Raw genomic sequence first — 26126 nt, 5'->3', positions numbered from 1 at the left:
TCTGCAATGGTGTAGACGGAGGCTGGGGTAAACTTGACACTGGCCACATTTGAAATCTGATTGGCCGTCCTATGTGCCATTCCAAAATTTCTTTCATGTAAGTGGCTGATTAAGCTATTTTCACCCACATATCTGAGAGAAAGTTATTCAACATATGAAATTAAATACAGATACCAGCAGAGCGAAGCGAAAGTAAGTTTAGCAAAAAATTCACGTTGCATAAATGTTCATACATGTGATGGCTCAAGTGTCGCAGGGCAATGAGCAGGATGCACAGACCTCTCTCAAAGAAGACAGACAAGTCTGCATGCGTGTGCGTGTCTGTGTGTGTTCGTATTGCCACGCCCTCTTGTGTTGTGCACCTGATCCTTGTTGTGTGTAATTGTCATGAGCATATATAAGTCTCGTTTCGTATCGTCAAAGTTGTCCAGGTTTGATCTAAGTAGTCTGTGTTAAGACGTGTGTGATTCCTGTGTGAAATAAAAATGTATGTTTGTGTTCGACGTGCTTCGTCCTCGCATCCTGCTTAACCCTCGCCCGTCACAATACCAAGGTGCAGGTGTGTGCTAACAATGGGGCATGGCAAAAAACAAGGTGCATTCACAGTGAAAACAGTCAACAATATACTCCCACTTCACGTGGTGTGCTCTACCATGTGATAGTGGGAAGTGGAGTGTACCGTTACATTCTTCTTACATTGGCTGGTAGCTAGCACGGTATTTTAGCTATATTTGTTTCCAGCAGAGAAAGTTGCTATAGAAACAGTGAAACCGTTCCAAGATAATATGCTTATTTCTTTTAAATGCTGCATTTAGCTATGTGCAACATATAGGTTCTCTCCTTCAGACAGGTTTACTTTTTATTATACCATAACATCATCGCACCTCCCATGAACATGACAGAATCAGAACTAATTGCTGAGGAAACTGTATGAACTGTATGATGTATGAAAAGAGTAATACTCTAAAAATGCTAGCTAATAAAATAAAGGAAACAGACCAAGTTCAGTGAACAGATACACACACAAATCTTCCACTCTTTTAAACAGCATTAAACATTCATTTTTGACCAGTTTTGCACATGGCATCCTGGGAGTTCTGGATGTACCCTCCCAGTCCACTCTCTCTGCCACCACATAATGAGACTAAACTAGAATTCACAACTATAGATGCAAAAGTAGGCTTGTGCTCACTTCAGACTCAAGACCCAACTTGTAGTCTCATTAACTGATTAAGTCTTGCAGTAATGTTATTCTGATCTGTCTCATTATTATTGACCTTCCTCTACTCTAATTCTGACAATGGAGATTTATTTGAAACTCAAGGATATGCATTTGTATGGGTTTTCTGCTGCATTCTTTTAACAATATAAAGGCAATTAACAATCACAAAAAATGAGTTTTTTGAAAATTACACATAAGTTTTGCTTTATGGACTTGGACCCCTAAAGTTGCCTTGGCCACACAATGGCTACCAGATTTATACATTTCTAGACTCGCTACTGACACCCAGTCATCACCAGGGATCGAACCACTTGATGATAGGGATGTCAGACAAGATAGTTGTGACTTACAAAATATATACTAATATATAACGTCATATAAAACGGGTCAAGACCTGACGCCTCCATTCTTTCGGCCAGAGGAGGGTGGGTCTTGGTCCATCTCCAGGTTTCTTCCTCGTGCTCTAGGGAGTTTTTCCTTGCCACTGTTACCCTTGGCTTGCTCACTGGGGGCTTGGACTCAGACATTCATAAAGCTGCTTTGTGACAACATCTGTTGTAAAAAGCGCTATATAAATAAATTTGACTTTGACTGTTAGAGTCAGAAATGCAATGCAATTATTGAATGGACTGCAGTTAGATGGAAAAACAAATGTGCAAAGCAGTAAAGCACAGAAGACACCAGTAGCACTAAACTCTCTTGAATACAGCAAGCATGAATGAACAACATTTTCATCCAGTTATTAGTAGGCTTATTTCACTCCACTGGACTGTAAGCTTGGTTTAAAAAATACCCTACATAGGAACTTGAGAGTGACTAATTCCAATAGTGCGTAGTTTGTGTAGTTTGACTATATATGACTAAGGAGATCCTAATTGTTGATCCTAATTGTACTCTGGTTACTATTCTTGTTGGATGTGCTAAAATGGCTAGTATTAAATACTTGGTACCCTTTCCTAAATCTATTGACAATATAATTCCATAGAATGGAATTATAGAGAATTGAGGATGTAATGAACTGAGGATATAATGACAAACGATACATGTTTAGGTCGGTAGGCAGAAACTATTATCAGAAAACGTATAATGAAGACGAGCTGCTGAAAATACATCCTCCGGTGCAGCCACAGTACTGATAACGCTACGTTGCTCTGTTGTCTAGGTTACCGATCAGCCACGCACAGTTGCTACCTAGAGCACGCCGTAGATGCGCCAAAGAAAACCACAAAATACAACACCTTACACGTCATGAACAGAGATACACACACACACACACACACACACACACACACACACACACACACACACACACACACACACACACACACACACACACACACACACTCCTCTTCCTCATCCTGCATCTGAGCTGAGAGAGGCGGGCTCAATAGCACGGGCGGAGTGGTGGAAGGCCTCTGTTCATTCTGCGGAGACTGCAGCGTCTCACGCTACCTTTTCTTCCTCCGCGCGGCTCCGTTAGTGCTGTGATGTGAATATTAATGATGTTGCAAGAGCCAGTGCGCTCATTCTCGCCGTCTCCATCAGTCTGAAAGGTAAGCGCGCATTTATGCTTTTCCTCCCTCAAGATCCGTTTCAACGCTTCCATATTTTCTACGTTAATTATTTTTTTTCTAACAGTGTTAATGATTCGTTGGCAGCAATAATAGCTTTTCTGCGAATGCGCATACATGATAAAGAAGCAACGACGGATAATTCTCAATGGGCGAAACTAGTCAATGAGCTTTACATTAAATTATGCTACTCTTTAAATGAATTATTTTTCACATCGCTCGTTAAAGAGGCGTTTGGACATATGAGGAAATGAGGGGTTACACTGTGTGTGTATACCTTCACATCGCCGTGTGCTTGTTCTAATGTGCGCATAAATTAAGAGGTGGATTTGACTACTATGTATGTTTACGTAGCTTATATGTAACATAAATGGTTGTTTGTCAGGTTTGTAACAGCCTCAATTTAATCTTGATATTTGGAAAAAGGCTTCGGGTTTAAGATACGTTTTGTTACATTTATCTGTCTGTCTGTCTATCTGACTCGGTATTCAACAAGTACATTATAGGTCGTATTGGAGAAACCTTTACCTATAGGCCTAGCTAAACCACCATCTTGTGTGTGTGTGTGTGTGTGTGAGAGAGAGAGAGAGAGAGAGAGAGAGAGAGAGAGAGAGAGAGAGAGAGAGAGAGAGAGAGAGAGAGAGAAAGAGAAAGAAGGGGGGAAGAATACATTTTAGACCGATAATTAATTTTACAGTTCACAGTTGAATTGTGGGTCATTTACTTTTTTTTGTATGTGTTTCATGGTAGTAGAAAATAGTTTACTTTCAGTCAGTTTCCCAAAGTGCCAATGAATCTAACACCATTCTTTTTTTTCTTTCTTTTTTTTTTCATTTGGGCAGTGAATCTAACATCATTCATTTATTCATTTAGGCAAGGAATCTAAGACCATTCATTTATTTTTTGTGCAGTGAATCTAACATCATTCGTTTATTAATTTAGCAGTGAATCTAACACCATTCATTTATTCATTTGGGCTGTGAATCTAACACCATTCATTTATTCATTTGGGCAGAGAATCTAACACCATTCATTTATTCATTTGGGCAGTGGATCTAACACAATTCATTTATTCATTTGAGCAGTGAATCTAACACCATTCATTTATTTATTTGGGCAGTGGATCTAACACAATTCATTTATTTATTTGAGCACTGCAAATTAACAAGGTGAGTGTTGTGTTAATTGTAAATTAATTTATACATTTCTCAAATCAGGATGAAATAGCGATTGATGAGCACATGTATGAAACATACATGTGAAACATACAATGGGTGTTACATATAGGATATTAAACTGTAAGATTACACAGGGGATATTACACTAAGATTACATATTACATATTACATGGGATATTGCACTGTAAGATGACATATGGGATATTACACTGTAATATTATATATGGGTTATTACACTGTAAAATGACACATGAATCTAATCTTTTAATGAACTTTACAAATTTGGAATACGCTGAGAAAAAATTTAATGTTCTTTGTTTTGAAAGTACATAAAAAAAGAAGATCCCTCCATGCATTCCATACACCGAAACCATGGTCTTCAGAAACCACAAAATTATATCATATGTCACATTATAAACAATCACAAGCCTTCCAACAGTTGTTAGAAATTCACAGGCAATGGCCTATGTCTATTTAGTGCAGCTTGAAAGTTGAAAATGAAATTATATTCAATGCCACATAGTCACTTTTAATTTGCAGGTAGGTTATATATAGGTAAATCATGTCTTTTTGGGTTATTTTGGCTGTATTTATATGGTGTAATACTGGCTGGTATTTTAGACACAATGGATGAAATTATATAATGACTGTTAAAGGAGCAATGTTAAAGGAGTAATGTTAAAAGAGCTAGTTATTTTTCTAATGATTCTTCTTCATATTGGGAAACAGCCATTATACTGTCACCTAGAGGCTGCATGTTTAAAAGATTCTCTGCTAAATCTAATTTTAAACATGACTGTTTCCCTGTGTGGGACCTGCTCTATAGAGCATAAACTGGTTCATTTGAGGACTACAAAGCAATTTGATTCTTCATTTCAGGTGAGGTGCACATCGTAGAAAAAATAATAAATGTTAAAATAATAAATAATCACTTTCATAAATATTGTTTGTGACTTTTTGCTGGTAAAAATGACCTTTTGCTCCTTTAATCTAAGCTTACTGGCCAAAGCACAGGCAAATATGAAGTGAATGCCACACTCTGTGTATGTTTATTAACAAAGCTGATGGATTGATTTATTTGTCATGAATTCAACCCACAACGTTGACTTTTAGTGAAATGTGTATGGACTACAACACATGAAGCTGTGTTTCATGTTCACATAAAGTTGTGCACACAAAGCAGCACACAACCTCATAGTCCATTTTCTAATTGCTACTGATTTGTGCTGGTTATTCTGACCGTTCTTGACTATTTTAAATAGTAGAGTTATATAGATACTAAGCAAACTAGCTGACAGAGTACATATTTTGCTTGTTACAACTAACATTAACCACTGCACCATTGGTCTGGGTTTTAATTTTTCAGAACATTTGTACAGTAAAAGCTTTTTTTGTTGGATCCTCAAGCTCTGATAAAAATAAATTAATTAATTAAAAAACGCATTAAAAAGATACTTCAGAAGAAGTGTTGGCAATGTTTATGCAAGAGCAAAGCTAGACTTTATTTCTGGGGCTGGAGTTAGAGTCTTGTATTACTCAAATTAGAGTCCAGTATTACTGGAGATATAGTCCTGTATTAATTTGCTTCTGCCCATTTCACCGCTGCTGCTGTGTCATAAGCTGCCACAAATCTTCCTTTTAACTCAACACTATGCCTTGTAATGGTTCAAAATTAACTTTTAAACGAGAATCACAATTAACAAATATACATAAAAATGCCCACACATGAAACAGTTTTTGTCTGACCAATGTTTTCAATTTCCAAAACTCTGTCATGCTCCCCTAATGCCTCTGATACCGAACATCCATAGATCTAAATCCAGGCTAAAATTTGAGCCACTCTGAAGGCCTGACAGTCTGCTGTGATCACATCAAAGCTACAGTAAAACAGAAAAGAAAATGACTGACAGTTCCTGAAGCTTTGTGCATTGCAAGCCATGGCGTCAATCCTGACTGGTCTTTCCTGATCCTGATCAATCCTGATCTTTCTCTGTTCGGGGGTTCCTCATGTTTTAGAAAGTACTGCCTTTACTATTTATCACCATTGCGCCACAGGTTAATTGAGGATCAGTGACTGTAACCACCACTGAAGGAATGCCATGTCTGGTGAAAAAGTATTTCAAATGAACTATTTTTCTTTGTGCTGAAATTACAGATAGCAGATCCATTTCTATTATTTAATAGATAGTCAATGGCTAACAACCAGTATCTGTGTTGGCCCAAGTGCCGCAGGGCAAGGAGCAGGATGCGCAGACCTCTCGACTCAGACAGACATTTATTCACACTAGACAAGAACAACAGACAATATGGCACTCACGTATAACCAGTGTAGCGTGAATACAATGAACGCGTAACAGCTAACATGAACATCAAACATGATACATATAACACCTAATATGAACATGCACATGAACAATGACCGACATCAAACTACACAAATAGAGGGGTTTAAATACATACTGAAACAAGGACTTAGTGCAGGTGTGTGCTAACAAGGGGTGTGTGGTTACAAACAAGACACAAGTCACAATGAATACAGTCAACAAAAAAATACAGTGCATGTGGTGGGCTGTACAACATGATCAGTGGGAAAGGGAGCATACCATGACAATACATCCCCACCTCCCCAAGGGCACGGCTCACGACGTGTCTGCTTTCAGGACAGTGAACCCCAGGCCACCGTGTACATTTATACACTTAAGACAACACTGCAATGTCTGGTGCCCACCCAACACAAGGGCTAGGAGCCAACATCAAGGGAGATCTCTCAACATGTGAGGGGGAAAGGAGAAGTCTGTGCCTCTCCCAGGGCAGTACGGTGTTGCTCCTTGATGGGTCTGACCAGGCTGACGATCCACAGCAGCCTCATAGGAGCCAGAAGCAATGCGGCTAACAGTTGCAGCTACATCCTCAACCGGACAGGAAGTGCAGTGGAGACCAGTGGCAACAGCAGCCTGCGCCGATTGGCAGCAGTGGCAGCCTCAGTGGGACCCAACCGAGAAAGACAACATACCGCACCCAAATAGAGAGTGGGTTCACACAGAAACAAGGAAGCGTGCCCGCAAACAAACACAACAGGCGCACTAACACAGCACCTGCTGGAAGGGCAGGCACTGGAGGTGTGTCCCTGGCTCTGCAGGCATGTTCACTCTGGGCCCAGCATGCAAAATGCTGGCAGGAAAAGCATACACTGAAAGACAAAACAATGCAGCAGGGATCATATACATTTGCACATGCAAGCCATATATTTGGACACCCCAAGTCCAAATAAGAGGAGTCATAGAGACTGGTGGAGAACAAGGCTAAGATCCTACGAGGCTCCAGATCCAGAACAATAAGCAAGGAAATTTTTATGAGATGTCCCAGGCACTTATTTTCTATCCATAAATATTAACGCTTAATCATCATGCTGTGTAACAATACTGGTTCAGTAACATTGAGGCCTTGGTAAGCCATATCTGCTTGTAAACGTGTCAGCATGGGCTCCTTGGCTACAGCTCCTTTTATGTCCTTCCATTCTACACCATGAACTACTGTTCAATAACAGTCAATTTTGGCTTGGATGAGCTTCCCTAAGCTGCTTGATAAAAATAAGCTTTCCAAAGTAGTTCATGATTTCAAGTGCTTTTTGGTCATATAATTTTGGCTTGGCTTTGATAGCCTGTACTTTTGGCTTATTAAGTTGACCACAAACAACTCCCGTGACTTCCAACACTCAGCCTCTAATATAAGCTCCATCAGATCAATTTTACCCTTTTGACTTCCTCTGTCTTATGGAACATCAATTATTTTTTGAAAATCAACTAATTAAAAAGGAAAGCCTCTAAAGGTTATGTGCCACAGTTACATGTGTGAAGGTTTAAATTCAGTTCACCAAGTTTAACTTGACAGAACCTTTTTATATATCTTACTTTAAGGCATTTTATGCATCAAGTAGCGAACACTATCTATTTCCATTTCTATTTCCTCATGTTTTGAGATTTGGGAATGTTATTTATTGATGCAAGCATTTGGAATTTGGATCAATGCAGGGACACAGTTCTCCAGTTTTTTGTCTCATACACGTTCAAATGAGTCAGTTGGTCCTTTTGGTCAGTTAGCTCATCAGTTTTCTCAATGTCCAACCTCAGGTCATCATACAGGAGGGCAGGAACCTGTCTTGGAAAATGCAAATGTGACAGATTGCAATGGAAAAGTCCCATTACAGAACCTCCACTATAAAGGGTAAAATTCTAGAATGCTAATTTAGCCAAAAAGGAATATAGGAATAAATTATAGTAAATTTGGGGTGACAAGCACTATCCTGAGGGCTTTCTAAGACATTGCATTATATCATTGTCACAAGCCTGAGTGAATGCACGAATGCATGAAGCAGATTACCAGAAAACTCTATTACCGGGGGACCCTGCAAAATACACAATAGGTATATAGTTATAGTATTCATTGACTTCACTCATATGCTGTGGGGCCATACCATTTACAGCTTTTTATGTCCACAAGAGTATTTTAAAGTTGATTTGAAATTTAACTGGGAGCCAGTGCAGAGCTGAAAGAATTGAACTAACATGGTAAAACCTTCAAACTCTTGCAAAGGCTCTGGTTGCTGCATCTTGTAAAATTTTATTTAATGACTTTTTTAGAGCATCCAATTATAAGACCATTACAATAAATCAGTCACAATAAAATAAAAGCTGGACCAATTTCTCTGCATTTCATGAGGAATGTATATGTGATGATGACCCTTATATCACACTGCCATAACCTGCATCTCGCACCAGCATTAGGCAGATACATACATAGAACTTCTCACTAGGAGAGCAGCCAGGACGAATCAGCAGTGGTACAAAAGAAACAGATAGGATAAAAACTGAGCTATGTAAAAAAGAGTATACGTACGACAAGGGAGAAGCCATCCTCAATCCAGGAGAAGCCATCCTCAATCCAGGAGAAGGACAAGAGTCCTCCTAGTTTTCCTAGTCCTCCTAGTTTGTAGTATTGGGTTTACCTGCAGGAATGTGGCAAGAAATTATTATAGAATAGAATAGAATAGAATAGAATAGAATAGAATAGAATAGAATGCCTTTATTGTCATTGTACAATATATACAACAAATATTACTTCTGATCAGTCCAACCAAGACAAGAAACAATTGACAAACAAGAACACAAAGCACAAAGAATATTGCACTTAGTGGAGTATTGCATTAAAATGACATCGCAGTATTAAACCAGTATAAAAGGTGCTACCCCAACTAGTTGTGAACAGGAAAGAGTAAAAGGAAGATAACAAAACTGTGTAGCTTGGTTGGATCAGCTTTTGTTTTGATCAGGCCACTAGAAAGTAGCAATTTTTCCTCTCATTACTTGTTCTGCTGTTTGCCAAAGCAATGTAGATGAGATTACTGGAGAATATATATATTTTTTATGAAGGATGTCTGCTCCTTTGTGAAAAATTACTTTTAAGCAAAGAAGTGTTAAATCTTCATCTTGTGTTGTTGTTTTGATTTGTTTGATTAGACTGAGTGATATAGGGGCATGATCACTGATTATGATGGGATAAATTCTGGTATCTCAAATATTAGACATAATTTGAGCTACTGGTAAGAAGAAAGTTAAAAGAATGATTAATAGGTTGATGAAATATGTGAATATTCTGTGATTAATGCATATTTTGGTTGCCAACTATTACCATGTCCACAATCACTCATGTATTGCTTTAATGTTTCCATGGAGTGCCACTTTCAAGAATTAACTGCGGTGGTAGATCTGTTTAAACTGTATCAATACAGTTATTCATCCCACTTTAATCACCTCCAATTATAAGTGAAGAATCTGAGAATTTGGATCATGAATAAAAAATATTGTTGTTGCAGTAGTCGATGGTGGTGTTGATCATATCACCCTTTGTAACATGGAGCGATCACGAGGTGGATGCATATGCTGAAAAGACCGAGATTTATTAAAGGCAAATCCACAATCAGAGTCTTTAGTACAATCCAGGGTCATAGAGCCAAAATGAATAGATGATACAAGATCAAATAAACAGAAAGTAAAACATGATAACAGGAAAATAACTAAACAGGCTACAATATGGAACACAAACTACACAAACAGGCTAAGAAACACGGTCAGACAAACACGACAGGTCTTAGTAGATCCAACTACAGAGAACAAAGAAACATGGATTTCAAAGACCAGCAAAGTAACAGGGAAATACACAGGGTTTAAATACACAGACTACGCCAATTGTGACACCCTTCAGGATCAGTGTTGGTAGAACTGTGGATTGGTGGAATTATTTATAAGTATTATTTTTTGGTCGCTTTTCTTAGAATTGTATGTTGATTAAAATACTTGTTCTTTATTTCTGATTATGGGATTATGGGAACTCACTGTTAAGTGAGTTTCTTGTATCAGATATATGTCTGCTTGTAATCTGATCAGGTTTACACTTATTTTAGTTGCTGTTTATTAATCTATCAGAAAATCACTTATTCAATTATTTTACATTTCTTGGTACAAGTATAAAGTAACAAAACACAGTTCCGGAGAAGCTGGGGTCAGTCATTGTGCAGCAGCCCTAGATCTGAGAGGGTTAAGAGCCCTGCTCAAGAGCCCAACTGCAGTTTCCAATTGTCAGCCCAAAGTCCTACCCACTAGGGTGCAACTTTGTCATCTAAACTGTTGTTGGCAAAAGAGGGATGTTGATTGTTTTATTGATGGTTATCCACCATAGTTTTTGCAAAGTTCCTGAAGCCACTTTCTGATTGTGCTCGACAGGGCATAAGAGCGTGCACATGCACAAACAGTGATAGACACTCCTTCAGACACTCCTACTGTTTTGATTCCAGCACAGTGGATCCTTGTAAATGCCATCAGGAGGACTAGCTGTAGACAGCCTGATTTTTTCATAGATTATTTGTCTCATGTACTACTGTCAGCCTTTTACATTGTAACAGTTTTAGCAAATATTACAATTTTATATGGATTACCTAGTGCTGCATTAAGTGAGATCATTGATATAGCGTAATGTCAATTAACAGCTATGTGATTTATGTACATTGAAGTGTACATTTTAAGAATATTTAGAGAATATGAATGAAAACAATTCATTGAAAAAATCATAGTGTGTGTAGGGTATCAACACTACTGATAGTGGATAACAGTTTGGATAGAAGCAACTTCACCGTAATCATCCCCATTATATTAGCATACAAATTTCCTTTTACACAAACTTATCAAGTTAACTTTAACAGTTAGACAGACACAAAGACAAACAACTCTTAAACACGAAAGAAGAGTCTGACAGAGAGAAAAAGGGAAGGAAAGAAAAAAACAAAGATAGATAAGAAGCAACTGTAACGTCAGGAGTAAATGTGCTGTTTGTTTTACTAGATGACAGCATGATGTAAATTTAAAGCACTGCTTTTATTTTGGTGTATAAACTATTGTGTCTAAAGTCAGGTGGTAGAACTGTCACGGTAGAGCTATCCATCAGTGTACAGCTTAATCACAAACAGTGCAGTTTTCTCTCTTACTAAAATGCCTTCAAGACTGGCAGACGTTTTAAGTTTGCTTTTGTATTTCTACAATAAACTGGTCTATTAGGCCATATGTAGTTCCTTTCATTTTCGATTTATTTTTTTTGGTTTGTAATGTTCAAACTTTGCGCTTTGCAGTAATGCTGATGTTTTATGTGCTGAGGTGATGAACTCAGTGAAACATTATTGGTTTACAGTGTCCAGTAGTAGTTTTAGGGCTGACTGCATGAATTGTTTGATTGCAGCTTCTGGGTTATTTGCGATTTTTTGGGATTCGCAGAGTGAATCAAATTATTGCACATACTGTGTTATTAGAGATCCAGGATTGTCACTTTTATCGCTTTGTTTTCGTTGCCAGTGTAGTAACACTTGGACTAAAAGAGCTTTGATTTTCTTTTAGTTTGAAGTATTTCAGTTTGTCACTGGGAGATTTTGACACAATCAGTTCTTTGAGCTCTCTATAGTACACTGAAATAGTACACTGATGCATCGACTGTAGTTGTTTCAAACTCTCTGAGCACAAGTCTTGTCTTTTCTTTTTCCACAGGTTTTTAATAATAATAATAATAATAATAATAATAATAATAAATATTATTATTATTATTATTATTATACGTTCAATTTATATAGCACCTTTCACAGACACGAGGTCACTTTACAATGCCATTGAAACAACACAATAATTAACAAATACAGATAAGAAAAGATGTTATGAAAAGTGTTGAGAAAAGAGATATGTTTTAAGTTGAGATTTGAAGGAGAAGAATGTGGAGCAGAGATGGAGAGATTTGCAGTGTAATTTGCAGTGTAATTTGCAGTGTAAAGTGTTCCATAGTTTTGGGGCCATGACAAGGATTTGCCTCCTATAGACACCAGTCTAAACATGGGGATGGAGAGAAGACCTGCATTAGAGGACTGAAGTGTATGGATGGGGCAATAAGAGATAGATAGGGAGGTGACAGACCGTGCAGAGCTTTGTATGTAAGGAGGAGGATTTTGAACTGAATGTGTTCAGGGATGGGGAACCAGTGTAGCTGATGTAGACTAGGAGTGATCTGAACTAATTTACTTATATAAAGGAGGATTCTTGTGGCTGAGTTTTGGACATATTGAAATGAGTAGATGGTTTTGTTAGGGATGCCAATGAAGAGAGAGTTACAGTAATCAAGAAGGGAGGTGATCAAGGTGTGAACCAAGGTCTCAGCGTCATGTTTGGAAAGCATGGGCCTAAGCCTAGTAATATTATAGAGGTGAAAAAAGGCATTTTTGACCAGGGATTTGACATGGGGTTCAAAAGAGAGAGAGGAGTCAAAGAGTATGCCAAGGTTCCTAATCGTGGATGAGGAACTGATCAAGATAGTAGCAGTGTGCGATTTGTATTTACCTGAAACAAAATAATGTGTTCTATTTGAAATATAGGATGAGAACCATTCAAGAACCATGTTAGTAATGCCAATGATTGAGAGGTGGGAAAAGAGTATGTTATAGTTAATTGTGTCAAATGTGACACTTATATATAGAAGGAGGAGAATACTTAGGACATCAGAATCAGAAGAGAGAGGAAGATCATTTAGAACATGTAAGAGGGCTGTCTCAGTGCTGTGCATGGGACGGAAACCAGATTGAAAGGGTTCAAAGAGAGCCTATGTATTTAAGAAAGACTGCAGTTGAGAAGCTATGACTTTTTCTAATACCTTGGCCAGCAAAGGGAAATTGGAAATGGGCCAGTAATTATCAAAAGTGCAGCATTTAGTCCAGTTTTTTTAAGAATGGGAATGATAGATGAGGTTTTGAGAGCTGAAGGAACACAACCTAAGGTAAGGGATGCATTAATGAGATGACAGATGGGAGCAGAAATAGCAGAACAACACTTCTTAAGAAGAGTAGTAGGGGCAGGATCAAATTGGCAGGTAGAGGAATTAGATTTTGTTATAATCTCAGAGATTAGGGAAGGTTGGGTGTGAGAGAAGGCAGAGGATTGTTTAGCAGCAGGGATGAGAAGGGTCTCCCCATAATCAGATGTAGGGAGAGCAGAGGGTAAAAACTGGTTAATTTAGGCAATTTTTTCATTAAAGAATCTAAGAAAACCTTCAAATTGTTCAACAGTACCAGATGGAGAGGAAGATGGAGGCTGAAGGATCTTATTAATAGTGGAAAAGAGAGTTTTGGTCTTATGTCTGGGACCATTGATAGCAGAGGAAATGAAGTGTGAGCGCGCAGTATTTAGAGCTGACCTATAATTAAGCATATGGTCAGAATAGGCTACTTGATGAACAGTGAGACCAATTCTCTTATAGAGGCGCTCAAGGTGCCAACCTTTGCTTTTCAGGGTACGTAACTCAGGGGTAAGCCATGGAGAAGAACGACCAGAGGGAACCTGCCTGAACCTGAGAGATGCTACCCGTTCAAGTAGCTCATAGATGGAAATATGTAGAGAGAAAATCATCAGGAGAGGACAATGCAGTACAGTTTCTTGGAACATAAGAAATAATGAAACAGAGAGAGATGAAACAGCCAGTGTTTGACAACCTTGTTAGAGCTCATCTTAAGGCATGGTGAACAGTATTGTGCCTACTCTTTGTTATGGCTAGAATCATTGTTGACCAATATATTTGACCAGTTGGTTTCTTGATTACCTATCATGACAGTACAAGTAAGTGCTACAGTGGCAGTGGGATACAACTTACTCAGCTATCGTGAAAAGATCGTTATGCTGCGCAGGTTAATAAATGGGAAAAAGACTCAATAAAAACAATAAAATCTAGTAAGGATGAATGATATCATATAGTAATAGATGTGACATGTTAATGTGGATTGAAACATTGATGAAACAGGATCATATCGGTTTTGTGAGAGAAGCATTAAATGGACAAGTAACACATCTCAGAATGCTTGTGATGTAGACTGAAAGTTGGTGGATCACTGTATGGACAATATGGACACCAAAAGACTTGTTGTTACTGAGCTACAACAACCAAGGGTAGATATAACATAATATAAGCTATCTGTTAAGCCTTATATGAACAATAAAACTTACAAGACTTAGGCATTGAGACATTGGAAGAAAGATGATTTCAAAATATTTAAATTTTCATAATATTGAAAGGTTTTGCTAATTTACTAAAATGAAAGCCCCCCCCCCCCCTGACTAAAATTGCAATATAAATGGACAAATGATCATTTTAAAAAGATCTGACATTTTGGAATAAACTAGCTAGCAGTAGCTACCAATATTATTTATTTGCTTCTTGTTAGCTTTAACTGTTGTTCTATTAGCTAGATAATACAGGTAAATAATTAAGTCACTGAAAAATTTAGATTAACAATGGCAATAGAGAGCCATGAAAGATATCACTATATATGTGTCCTGTTCAAATAGGTGGTTTGAAAAGTTTCAAAAGTTATTCTTTGCAAAGTTAACAGATTTACCATCCAGAAGCACCTTACAAATTACAAATTACAACTGTCAACCCATAACACCAACAAATGGCCTCAACAAATGGCCATACACCACAGCTGTTTCAAGTGTGCCTTTTCAATATGTATTCTAAATCTATTCTGAAATGTGTTCTGAATATATTTATACATTTTGAATTTTAGCAAAATAAATTACATAATTACATTAGGAGAGTGTCACGATACGGCCCCTCCCTCCAAATGTCTCCCTCTGTGTGTGTGTGTGTGTGTGTGTGTGTGTGTGTGTGTGTGTGTGTGTGTGGGTGCATGCGTTCCTCTGTATGGTCACGCCCTCCCTGTGTTTCACACCTGCTCCTCATTGCGTATCGTTAGTGTACATGTATACAAGCCTTGTGTTTGCATATGATGCTGTCAATGTTTAACCTGGTTAGCTTGCTAGCCATGCGTTCGTCTTTGTTTTGTGTTACAATAAAATGTTTCATTGTGTTCGATACGACTCGTCCCAAACATCCTGCTTTGCCTCACCATGTCACAGAGTTTATTTATCAAAAACTTTATTTCACCAGGCTACAGGCAGTTAGCAGGTATAAAACCTTTACACAGGAATGTACACAGGCATTTGAGGGGCTGACGCTCTCAGCCCCTTAGTTTTATTTGTCAGCCATCAGCATCTACCTGAATAATATAAAAAACCTAACTGACCACAAATAAATTATATCATCTCATATCATAAAATAAGGCAGTTTCTATGAGCGACATATATTTGTTGGTTTAAAACTCACAACCTGAATGAAGCATGCTCAAGAACATAGCTAGGAACATGTCACAAACTTGAAAGAAACTAACTTCCACTTTCCTGGAAGGTAATGTCAAAATTAACTTTAAGGCAATGTGGACTGTGTGTCTTTGTGTCAAGGTAATAACTTTCAAGGTAATGTGGACGTTCACTTCTTCTATGCTAACATTAGCAACTTTTATAAAGAAGATCTTAGTGTTTTTCATATAGTGGCCTAAATGTTAGCCAGCTAACTAAGACTGGTTCATGTGATACCACAATATAAAGCAATACTGCGTGATGTGAAATGCAAACATGACGAGCTGTGCACTGTTCTGAAGCAGATGTGGAGATTTTTATTCACTGTGAATCCCACTGGTTACCATGGAAAAGAATACCGTTCATAGTTAATCATTTTGACATCAAAGTATTTACTTACCCAGAGACATGATGTCACCAATACCAAACTATGTCAGAATTCACACCCTATTACTGTTTAGTGTTCTATTTAGTGTATCAGACATTCAGTAGGCATTTCAGATGCCCTATATAGTCCACTATAGTTGTTAGCATAGTGCTCTATAAAAGTTGTGAACAACTAATGTACACTACTTACAGGCAAAACATAGCATAGTTGGCAGATAGTCCATAATTTCCTATAGCAGTGCTGTATTTACTAGTATAACAGATATGTTGTCAGGTTCATTACCTCTCTTTCAGGTGAAACCAAAAGTCACATAATGTTAATATAATGTAAACTAGAATAGATTAATTTTGTGCTCAAGAAATAAGCATTACAATATTTTACTCAATATCTTATATTGATCAGTTGAACCATGGACACGGTTTTAGAACTAGGTATTACTGAAGAAGGACTTAACACATTTGAATCTGTAAAACATTGCTTAACTTCAAGGTGTTGTGATTGTACTGCTAGTCTACTTGTTGTTGATGTTCCAGATAGTTTCACAATAATGTATTATCAGGCATCAGTTTTTTGTCACTTTTTTCTGTAATCCTTATGGTTGTCTTTTTTTGTGTGCATATGAATGAGAGATGGAATGGTTGGCTGTAGGATCTGGAAATATAATGAGCATAGGCATGATTTAGGAAACTGTACTGTGTATTGGCAATAAGTATTAAGGATTAATCAGTGGGAAGTACATTTTATGGGGTTAAGGGCTATCAGTGGGAAGTAAATGTTATGGGATGTGGGAGTTTGATGTCTGTGTTTAATCGTAATACTATATTAACCATTTCCAAGTGAATGTTTGTTTCCATGGATACCTTCATGGCAGTAAAAATCACATCAGACCACAGTCCTGCATCTATTGTTTACTGAGCACAAAGTGTGTGTTTTTGTATTTGTTTGTTTGTTTGTTTGTGTGTGTGTGTGTTCTGTGGTGTGTGTGTGGGGTGAGGGTGGGGGTGGCAGAGAGACTTTTTCTTAAAAAGCTTCATTAAATTTGTTAGTTTTATCAAATCAGAAGGTAAAACATCTATCACATAGAAAGAATGCTCACAGAGAACACCATTAGTACCGGTATTTGTGTTTTCAAAAATATTGAAGACATTGAGCTTATCTGCTTGCAAGACTGATGACTGATACAAGTGCTGTTTGGATTTTCCAAAATTGGAAGCTTTCAGCACATTCAGGTACTGCTTGATCAGAGACAAACACGAAACACCTATGATAACCATATAGAATATTAACTGGCTTATTTTAAAAGTTAATTTTTAGAGTTTTCCACATATTCAAAATGATTTCATGATTCCATTTTCAACAAAGGCCAATTCAAGGATGTCTCTAAATGGATTAGCCTTGGCCGTTGCATGATTTCTTATTCCTTGCTTGGTCTTTCAGGATAATCAATTGGTATATAGCTCTACCAGTAAAGCATTGCAGTCTATTTTTGCATGGAAAGTTTTATATAATTTCTGATTTATATGTCTAGAATAACCAGCAGGAGTGATAACTTCATTGCCAAAATGCACTTACATTTTGTCTCTCCTTACACAACAGAGCATTATTATTATTATTATTATTATTATTATTATTATTATTATTATTATTATTATTGCCTATCCATAGTTTATAGAACTGCAGTGAGCTATCTGAACATACATACAATAATAAAGGTACATCTAAGATTAATGTTACTTTTTCTACTAATTACATGATAACAATGATAACAATAAACTGAAGAGGAGGGATGAGAGAGTTGTTGTGCATTGTGGTAGCAGCTTTTATAAGCTTTTATAAACTTTACTGCATTGCCGTTGCTGTGGTGCTGAGCTCCATGTGCTTGTTTTATTTGTTTTTGTTCCATTCTTTTCACATGGTATGTCACCACATGATTTGTTTTGGTTTGTGTCTCATGTTTTGTCATTTCATGCCCTTGACTGAAGTCAGGAATTTCTTATTTCTGTTCAATTATTCTGTGTATTTTGTTATGCTCTGCTGTATGTGTTGTGGGTTTAGAGAGAGTGATAAGCATACCTCTTGTGCTTTTATTCTTAGTTTACACTGTAACAGAAATGGCCATAAGTTCTTAGGCCAGTTCAGCGTAGTCGCTCAAAACCAGGAATGTAAATGTCATTTCAGATGCAGGGTTAGTCACTGTTTCTGTTGTGTTTTGTTTGTTTATGTTTTTTAGGTAAGTGAATGTGTCCCCCCCCCCCCCCCCCCCCCCCCCCCCCCTTTTTTTTTTTTTTGCACCAGGTTAGTGAAATTCTCCTCTTGTACAGTTAGTGGGATTTTTTGTTGTTATTATTTGTTTCTGTTTTAGCAGCGAACATCCCAATGTCTTTCTTGTGTGCTTGTTTGTCCCCTGTGTAGCTTACAACATACCCATTCATTACAATATATTCATTCATTAAATACAGCCATTCATTACAATATACCCATTCATTACAATATACCCATTCATTAAATACAGCCATTCATTACAATATACCCATTCATTACAATATATCCATTCATTAAATACAGCCATTCATTACAATATACCCATTCATTACAATATATCCATTCATTAAATACAGCCATTCATTACAATATAGCCATTCATTATTCTATTCATTATTCCATCTGTGTTTAATATACCCATTTACATTTACCATTTAATATACCTCTTTATTATTCCATTCTGTTCACATTTGTTATTCCATTCACTACCTTTTCCCACAGTTTAATTATTTAACATTTACCTATCCATCATTCTACACTTGAGGTTACAGACTAACCTAGACTCTATCATAACAATTTGTACCCCTCGGGTTCCTATTGTCAGTTATTATTGGAGATGGGTTGTGTTAGGGTTAGTTGGTTTCATTTTGTCCTGGTTCTTACTATTGTGATGGCCCGAGTGCCACAGGGCAAGGAGCAGGATGCACAGACCTCTCTTGACGTAAACATACATTTATTTATATAAGACTAGAACAATAAACAATATGACATGCACATATGTCAACCAGTGTGGCGTGATACGAATGATAAACAACGGGTACAAGAACTAATTTATGTGCTAACAACTAACTTGAACCTGAACCTGACCAACACCATGGTACAACACACAGGGGTTTAAATACATAGATGAAGCAAAGAACAAGGTGCAGGTGTGTTAACAAGGGGGTGTGGCAACAAAAAGGCAGTCACATTGAACACAGACAACAGTAGACTCCCACTGCACGTAGTGGGCCGTACTATGTGATCAGTGGGAAGGGGAGTATACCGTGACAACTATGTATTCCAGATTTTCTTCTCTGTCTCCAGACTGTATGACTGTATTTCATTCTTACTGGCAATAACTTTCAGCAGCTCTAGACTGATCTCGGAAATGTAACCAGTTTTTTGGTACAAATAGCTACAAAAGAGAAATTTTAGCTTTGGCATATGAATAAAAATTACAATCCTGGTAGCAATTAAGTATTTACACTGACACAGGAAAAAAAAGGTTACTTTGGCCAAGTTCTAACTACAGCAATAAATTTAATTTAGATTGGTACATTAAATTACCTGTTCAGCAGAAAACAGGCAATTTTGTAACTTTTTAGCGAAATGCAACACCAGTTTTTATTCCTGTTTTCTTCCATTGTCTGTCCTGATTTTATTTAGCTTTGTTCATGTTTTCACTTGATGACAAGTATTCACTCTACCTTGACTTTTCTTGTGCTAAGAAGTATGAGTCTTCATTTGTCTAAAATGTGGGTTCTCAAACTTCTCACAACACAAATGTTTAACCACCGACAGCAACCACTTCTTCTTTTTCTTTCTATTTCATCCAGTTTGTGCTATAGCACCACCACAATCGAACTGCACTGCTTCAATGTAAAAATGCAAAAGGCATACAGAGCCAATGTTTGGTTTGTCTTTTCTGGGCTAATGTAGAAATATAGCGGTACAACATGGCAGTTCTGTCGGAAGAGAGAAGGGCCCATTCTAAGTTAATTTAAAAAAAAATCATTTGTGGCCACATTATACACCATGAATTGGTTTGGTGTATATTCCTTTACTGCTGTCTTTCACACTGCTCCTTTATCTAACAAATGGAAAAATAAAATAAAGTTTAAAACTAGTTTTTAAGGTTTCAAAATTATTTTAAGATGAAATCATTAAATGATGATATTTTTAGTCACATGAAATCTTAGCTTCAGTAGACTAAACTCTCAGACATTCAAGTTTAAAATTAAAAGTATATTTGTAAAAAGTGCATACATAGCATGCTAAAAGCAGAGAGCAAGCAGATAATGTGCACCCAGGCAACACAGGAAGCTGTGTCACAATTTTAGTTATTGTACATGGATGAGGATGGATGCAATTGCAGGCATGAATAGTAAACAGTCCACATAACAGGGCATTGAAGGTGAGCAAAGTAGAGTAAACTGGGGAAATGGAGGACTATTTAAAGGGAGAGCTAAACAAGGAACGTGGAACATATTAGAGCAGTTAGTGATCATTAGGAGGGTGATGCTGAGAGTGGGAGGGACTTGTGACATCAGCAGAATTTGGTTTGATTCACTAGGTAGAACTAGTCCAATTAGAGAATATGAATTTAAAAAGTTATTAGTACAATTATAGAATATGAACTTAAAGAGTTATTAGTGAATGAAATGAGGAAATATTGCAGTGTTAGTGTTTTGGGTTTTTTTGTTTTTTGTTTTTTTGTTTTTTATAAATGCAGTTGCTTTGAAAAAGTATTCAATTACAGTAATGAGAATATTTGAAATGTATTATTTTATACCACTATCTGTCTAGTATTTTACCTGGATAAATTACTTTTGGTAACATTGGGTGGGTAGGTAAGAGTAATATAACCTACTTTTATTTTATGTATATATATATATATATATATATATATATATATATATATATATATATATATATATATATATATATATATATATATATATATATATATATATATATAAACTTTTATATAAAGTTTTTCATTGGGGAAACCAAGAGAAGGCTGGCTTATGAGTTTGTTAACCACCTTTGAGACCATAAGAATGAAAGATTTCTCATTTCCAGTGGCAATGCATTTTATGGAAGCAAATGTTTCCTTTTCAATGGCGCTGTACACTAGTTGGTGCTTAATAAACCTTTTAGAAAAATACCAAACAAGATGTTCCAACCCGTGTGCATCCACCTGAATGAGGACTGCTCCAGAACTGGTACCGCTGGAATTTACTTCGAGTTTAAAAGGACGAGACTAAACAAGCACAGTAAGGATCGGTGTGGAGTAATGCCTTTATAGCATCAAAAGCCTTCTGACACGGTAGGGACCATACAAAATGTCCCTTCTCATGGAGCAAGTTTGTTAGGGGGGCTAACAGTCAAGAAATTCCTACAAAAACAGTGGTAAAACCCTGCCATTCCAAGGAAATGTGTAAGGATCCACTTGTTGTCAGGTGGAGGAAAAGACTGAATCTCTTGTATCTTGTTGTCTAGAGGGCGTACTATGCTTCCCTAAGTTAGCTTCCCTAAGTAAGACACTTCCCCTTTTCCAAAGTCACACTTTTCCAAGTTCAGAATGAGCAAAACCCCTTGCAGCTTCTTAAATACCAGGTCTAAAACCTGCAAATGTTGTTCCCACGTACCTGTGTACACAACAATATCATTTAAGTAAGCCTCATAATTTGGGACATCACCCAACACCATAGTCATGAGCCTCTGGAAGATGGACGGGGCGTTTTTGAGGCAGTATACCAGTAAACTTATCTGGAGTGACAAAAGCTGAGATATCAGAGGCATGGGGAACAAATCCTGTACTGTCACTTGGTTTATCTTATGGTAATCGGTGCAAAACGGTTTTGGAACTATGAGGCACAGGGAACACCAAGGGCTTGTACTGGGAATGGCAAGACCTGTGTCAAGGAGATAAGTGGTTTCTTTTTCTAGCAAGGCATGTTTCTGGGGGTTAATATGGTAGGGATGTTCCTTAATTGGAGTCTTAGAATCCACATTAATGTTGTGTTGCAAAACCGAGATACGAGATGGAATGTTTGTGAAGAGAGCAGGGTGCATCAGAATAAGAGCAATGATGTCATCTCGAGCGGATGGTGGCAAGTCTGACAGCTTTTCGGGGAGATGTTGTAAAGCCTCAGAGATGGGTGAACAAGCACAGGGTAGGCAGTTATGAGCAAAATGTAGACTATCCTGTTCCGGAGAATACTCAGTAGCCACTGCCAATGCAGAAACACAAACAGGAGGAGGCTATGTTGCGATGATATATATATATATATATATATATATATATATATATATATATATATATATATATATATATATATATATATATATACATATATATATAGTACTAGTACTGTGTAACGGCCCGAGTGCCACAGTGCAAGAAGCAGGACATATAGACATAGACTCCCTTCCTTGAGACAGTCATTTAACATACGGAACAGACAACGCAACTCACATAACATAAACGGTGAGCATGAATACAAACACGATTAGCATGAACAATGTGAACATGAACAAAGGCAACATGAACAATGACCAACCCCGATGCACACACTAACAGACATAACAAAACTAAACCAGGTGCAGGTGTGTGCTACACACATGAATACAGGTGGTAGGGAACACATTAAAGGCTGGAAACATGAACACATGATAGGGTGTAGACTAAACTAAAAGAAAAACCAAAACAAAAGAACATGGCAAGGTAACCATGGAAACTAACACAGATTTGGAGAGGGAGATTGTCACACTGTAGCATAATTATCAGGAGTACCTGCTGTACAGCTTAAATTCTGAAAAGAATAGCAAGAAATGGCAAAATGAAACATTGAGCTGAGTAATAAAATCAACATAATGACCTGGGCTGGGTTTCCCAGAAGCACAGTAACACAAATCATATTTAAATGGTAGAGCAGGTGTCACACTGAACACTCTCTCACTTAAGATTATTTTAACACTACTAGGAAACAGAACCCTGGAAGCAAGGGAGGCTGTATAAAAAGAAATTGCAATAAATCTGGGTGTATCTAACAAAGGCCTTAATGGTTGTGTCAAACACAAGAAACCACTTCTTTCGGTTGGCAAAGACCAATAAAACCTAGTGAACAGATGACAAGAAAAATATGCTCTGTATTAATAAACATAAATGTAAACTTTTAAGTCAGTGTCCAAAGTATATGACATGGAAAAACTACAGATTGAAAGAGCTGTGCATTACCATGTCAAGAATGGTGGTGGCATGATGGTTTGGAGGCATCATAAACAGGGAGATGTTCTCCCTATAAGTGGAACTGGGGCTTCCAGTTAGGAGGATGTAGAGTAGAGAGTGAATGTGTTTGTGAGAGGTTCCTAGCAAATATCTTTAATTGCAGAGAATGCTCTATTCTGTCACTGGAAAACAACAATTACTGGCTATCCTCCAATTTTTTTTAATTTTGTATTTGAAAAGAAATTGCATACCAGCTTCTAAAATGAAAACAGCAATATGTCAACACAAATTGGTGAAGTATCAAGCATGGAAGTTACTGAGACACTTGGGAGATTTCCATGGGTATGCTGGCAGAATTGCTGGATAAACATCCAGAAAATTCTGACAATATGGCATTAATCCATTCATCATTGGTCCCAGTTCAGATCAATATATGTTTTTTGTGACATGGATGTTACACTGCAAAAATGCATCAAAAGTGCAGCTTGAAGGATCTGCATCCCAAACAAAAGTAACTAATGGACTATGAAAAATTGCTCATGTAATGAATGACCCAAATAAAAACAGAAGTTGGATCTGACTTGAATTTGTCTCTAAGGCATTAAAGGAGGTCATAAGGGAACAGGTTATTTCCAAAAGCTCCCTTAATTGGAGAGTTCATTGTATATTAGCTCTTAGACTCAGGGAGGGCCAGCTGCTTAGACCCATTGTAGGGCTTTGCTTCACAATCAAAGCAAGGGTTGAACACTACAACAACACAGATTACAGCACAAAGGAGGATTGTTGAAGGTTTGCCCTGACCTGAGTACTGCAAACTAACGAGACTGTATCCTGCAGGCCTATGAGTCTTTTATGAGATATAATTTTGGATGTAACAGCATTTGCAGCTAACACTACTGTACAGCCCAGCGGAACAGTGACTATGGAATTCTGAAGTTAGGTTACGTGGACTGCCAGACAGTCGGGTATTAAACTGAATGGGGACTTAGCAAATATAGTAGATGGATGTGCCTTATATGTATAGTTAATCTTGTCAAATTTCAATTGAATATGAATTACACTGCCAGGCCCCAAAAAGCTGATTGGATTTAAATTAACAAATATTTTGAGTGTTTGCATAATTATGGCAGTGATCAATATGTTTCAGCTGGCAACCTTAACTGATGCATTGAGTAGTTTCTCATGATAGAAACACATAATATTGACATTATTGGGCTGCATCAAGCTAAGAGAATGCTGAAGGAGAAATGACTAGAACTGGGTTAAGAACCAGAAGGAGAGTGACAAACCGTCAACTTCACGGAAGAAATTAGATTGGAAATAATCTTGAATGACCATGATTACAGATCACTTAAATGTTTGGTGTGTCAAGGAGAGTAGAACACAATATATGAATTGGAACGATATCCTGTATCCTCTGAACAAAAATAATAAATGGAGTTTTTCAGATCAAGTCATAAATGCATCATAAATATTGTCATGCATAGTCATAAAGCACGAAGTCCTGATGGGCTTCCATTTGTGAATCTTATAAAGTTTTTCTACCAAATTATCAATTAAACTAAAATCAGATGTATTTATATAGTGCTTTTTACAACAGATGTCACAAATAGTCCAAGCCCCCAGTGAGCAAGCCACGGGCGACAGTGGCAAGGAAAAACTCCATAGAGCATGAGGATGAAACCTTGAGAGGAACCAAGACTCAAGGGGGGTGGGGGGGGGCTACCACAATAGTCACCACAGTCACCACAATAATAACAATTTTAAGAGAAAAATAAATAATAATAAAATGAAAAATAAGCAATTAATGTCCAGTTTTCTAGAGGTCCAAGTCTGGTCTCGATATATGCCTGATGTCACGTTAATATTCAGTGAAGAAAACCATGACCTCACTATATGATGTTGTAATCTGAGCATTGTTGTCAGTTTTATTCTGATGTGCAATTGTACTAAAGAGAAATCTAGGATTATTTTGACTATTTTCTATTATGGGTGAGAGAAGCTGTTTGAGCGGTAATAATTGCCTTTCTCTACAAGGAAGGAGAGCCTTCCATGCAAGCTGGAAGACTACAAGCTTAGTGTGCCACCATTTACATTCTATATTTCAAGTGTTTTGTTTTAAATTGTGAATGTGATCATTATGCAAAGATACAACTTTTTTGCCCCTAAATTTTTTATTCTTGAATAGAGCAACATCATTGAGTGTGCAGCGAAATACTGATTCTAAGCATTCAATCATTTGATCAAATTCCGTTTGGTTTTTGTAATGTTGGGAGGCTTGGTAGGATGCACAAACCAGCCATGTGATACTCAACAATGTTTATTGATAAACATAAAGACAGCGTACAGGCACAGACACAAAGGGAGACAAAGTGACGGACACGTTAAGTGTGACTGGGATTGGCACAGTGACCGGGACAGGTACATGAATATAATTAAACAAAGGGTTGTGATTGGTCTGGGGAAGCTGGCAGGAGCCTAAGCCCATCCCCCAGTCGTCAGCTGGGTTGGAGTTGGAATTGTCTTTCAGCGGCTTGGGTGGCAGCTGCTCAGGTCTGGAAGTGCACAAGCTGTTTTGCCCGTTTCTGGGGCAGGCACTGGTGCCGCTGCCTTCTTGCCTCTCTGAGGCTTGGATGTAGACACATGCACTCTGGGGCTATTTGCCTTAGGGGTAGGAGTGTTTTCCTTGGACGATGATGATGCCTCCATGAAAGTCACACGGGGCAGCTTGCTTGCTC

At 37.5% G+C, this 26126-nt stretch overlaps 1 protein-coding gene across 2 annotated transcripts in view; it reads left to right on the top strand.

The window, feature by feature from the left end:
• The first annotated feature begins 2663 nt into the window (after positions 1–2663).
• Positions 2664–26126, top strand: part of ptpn5 (protein tyrosine phosphatase non-receptor type 5) — an 88229-nt gene continuing 64766 nt past the window's right edge. For both annotated transcript variants that reach the window (XR_003410665.2, XM_027010494.2), the window contains exon 1: positions 2664–2775. The gene's annotated coding sequence lies outside the window, so the exon portion shown is untranslated. The remainder of the gene's footprint in view (positions 2776–26126) is intronic.

Source organism: Electrophorus electricus, chromosome 21, assembly GCF_013358815.1.
Source record: "Electrophorus electricus isolate fEleEle1 chromosome 21, fEleEle1.pri, whole genome shotgun sequence".
In the NCBI taxonomy this organism is placed as follows: Eukaryota; Metazoa; Chordata; class Actinopteri; order Gymnotiformes; family Gymnotidae; genus Electrophorus; species Electrophorus electricus.
Note: the sequence above shows the minus strand (reverse complement) of the source record. Positions and strands in the feature narration are given on the sequence as shown.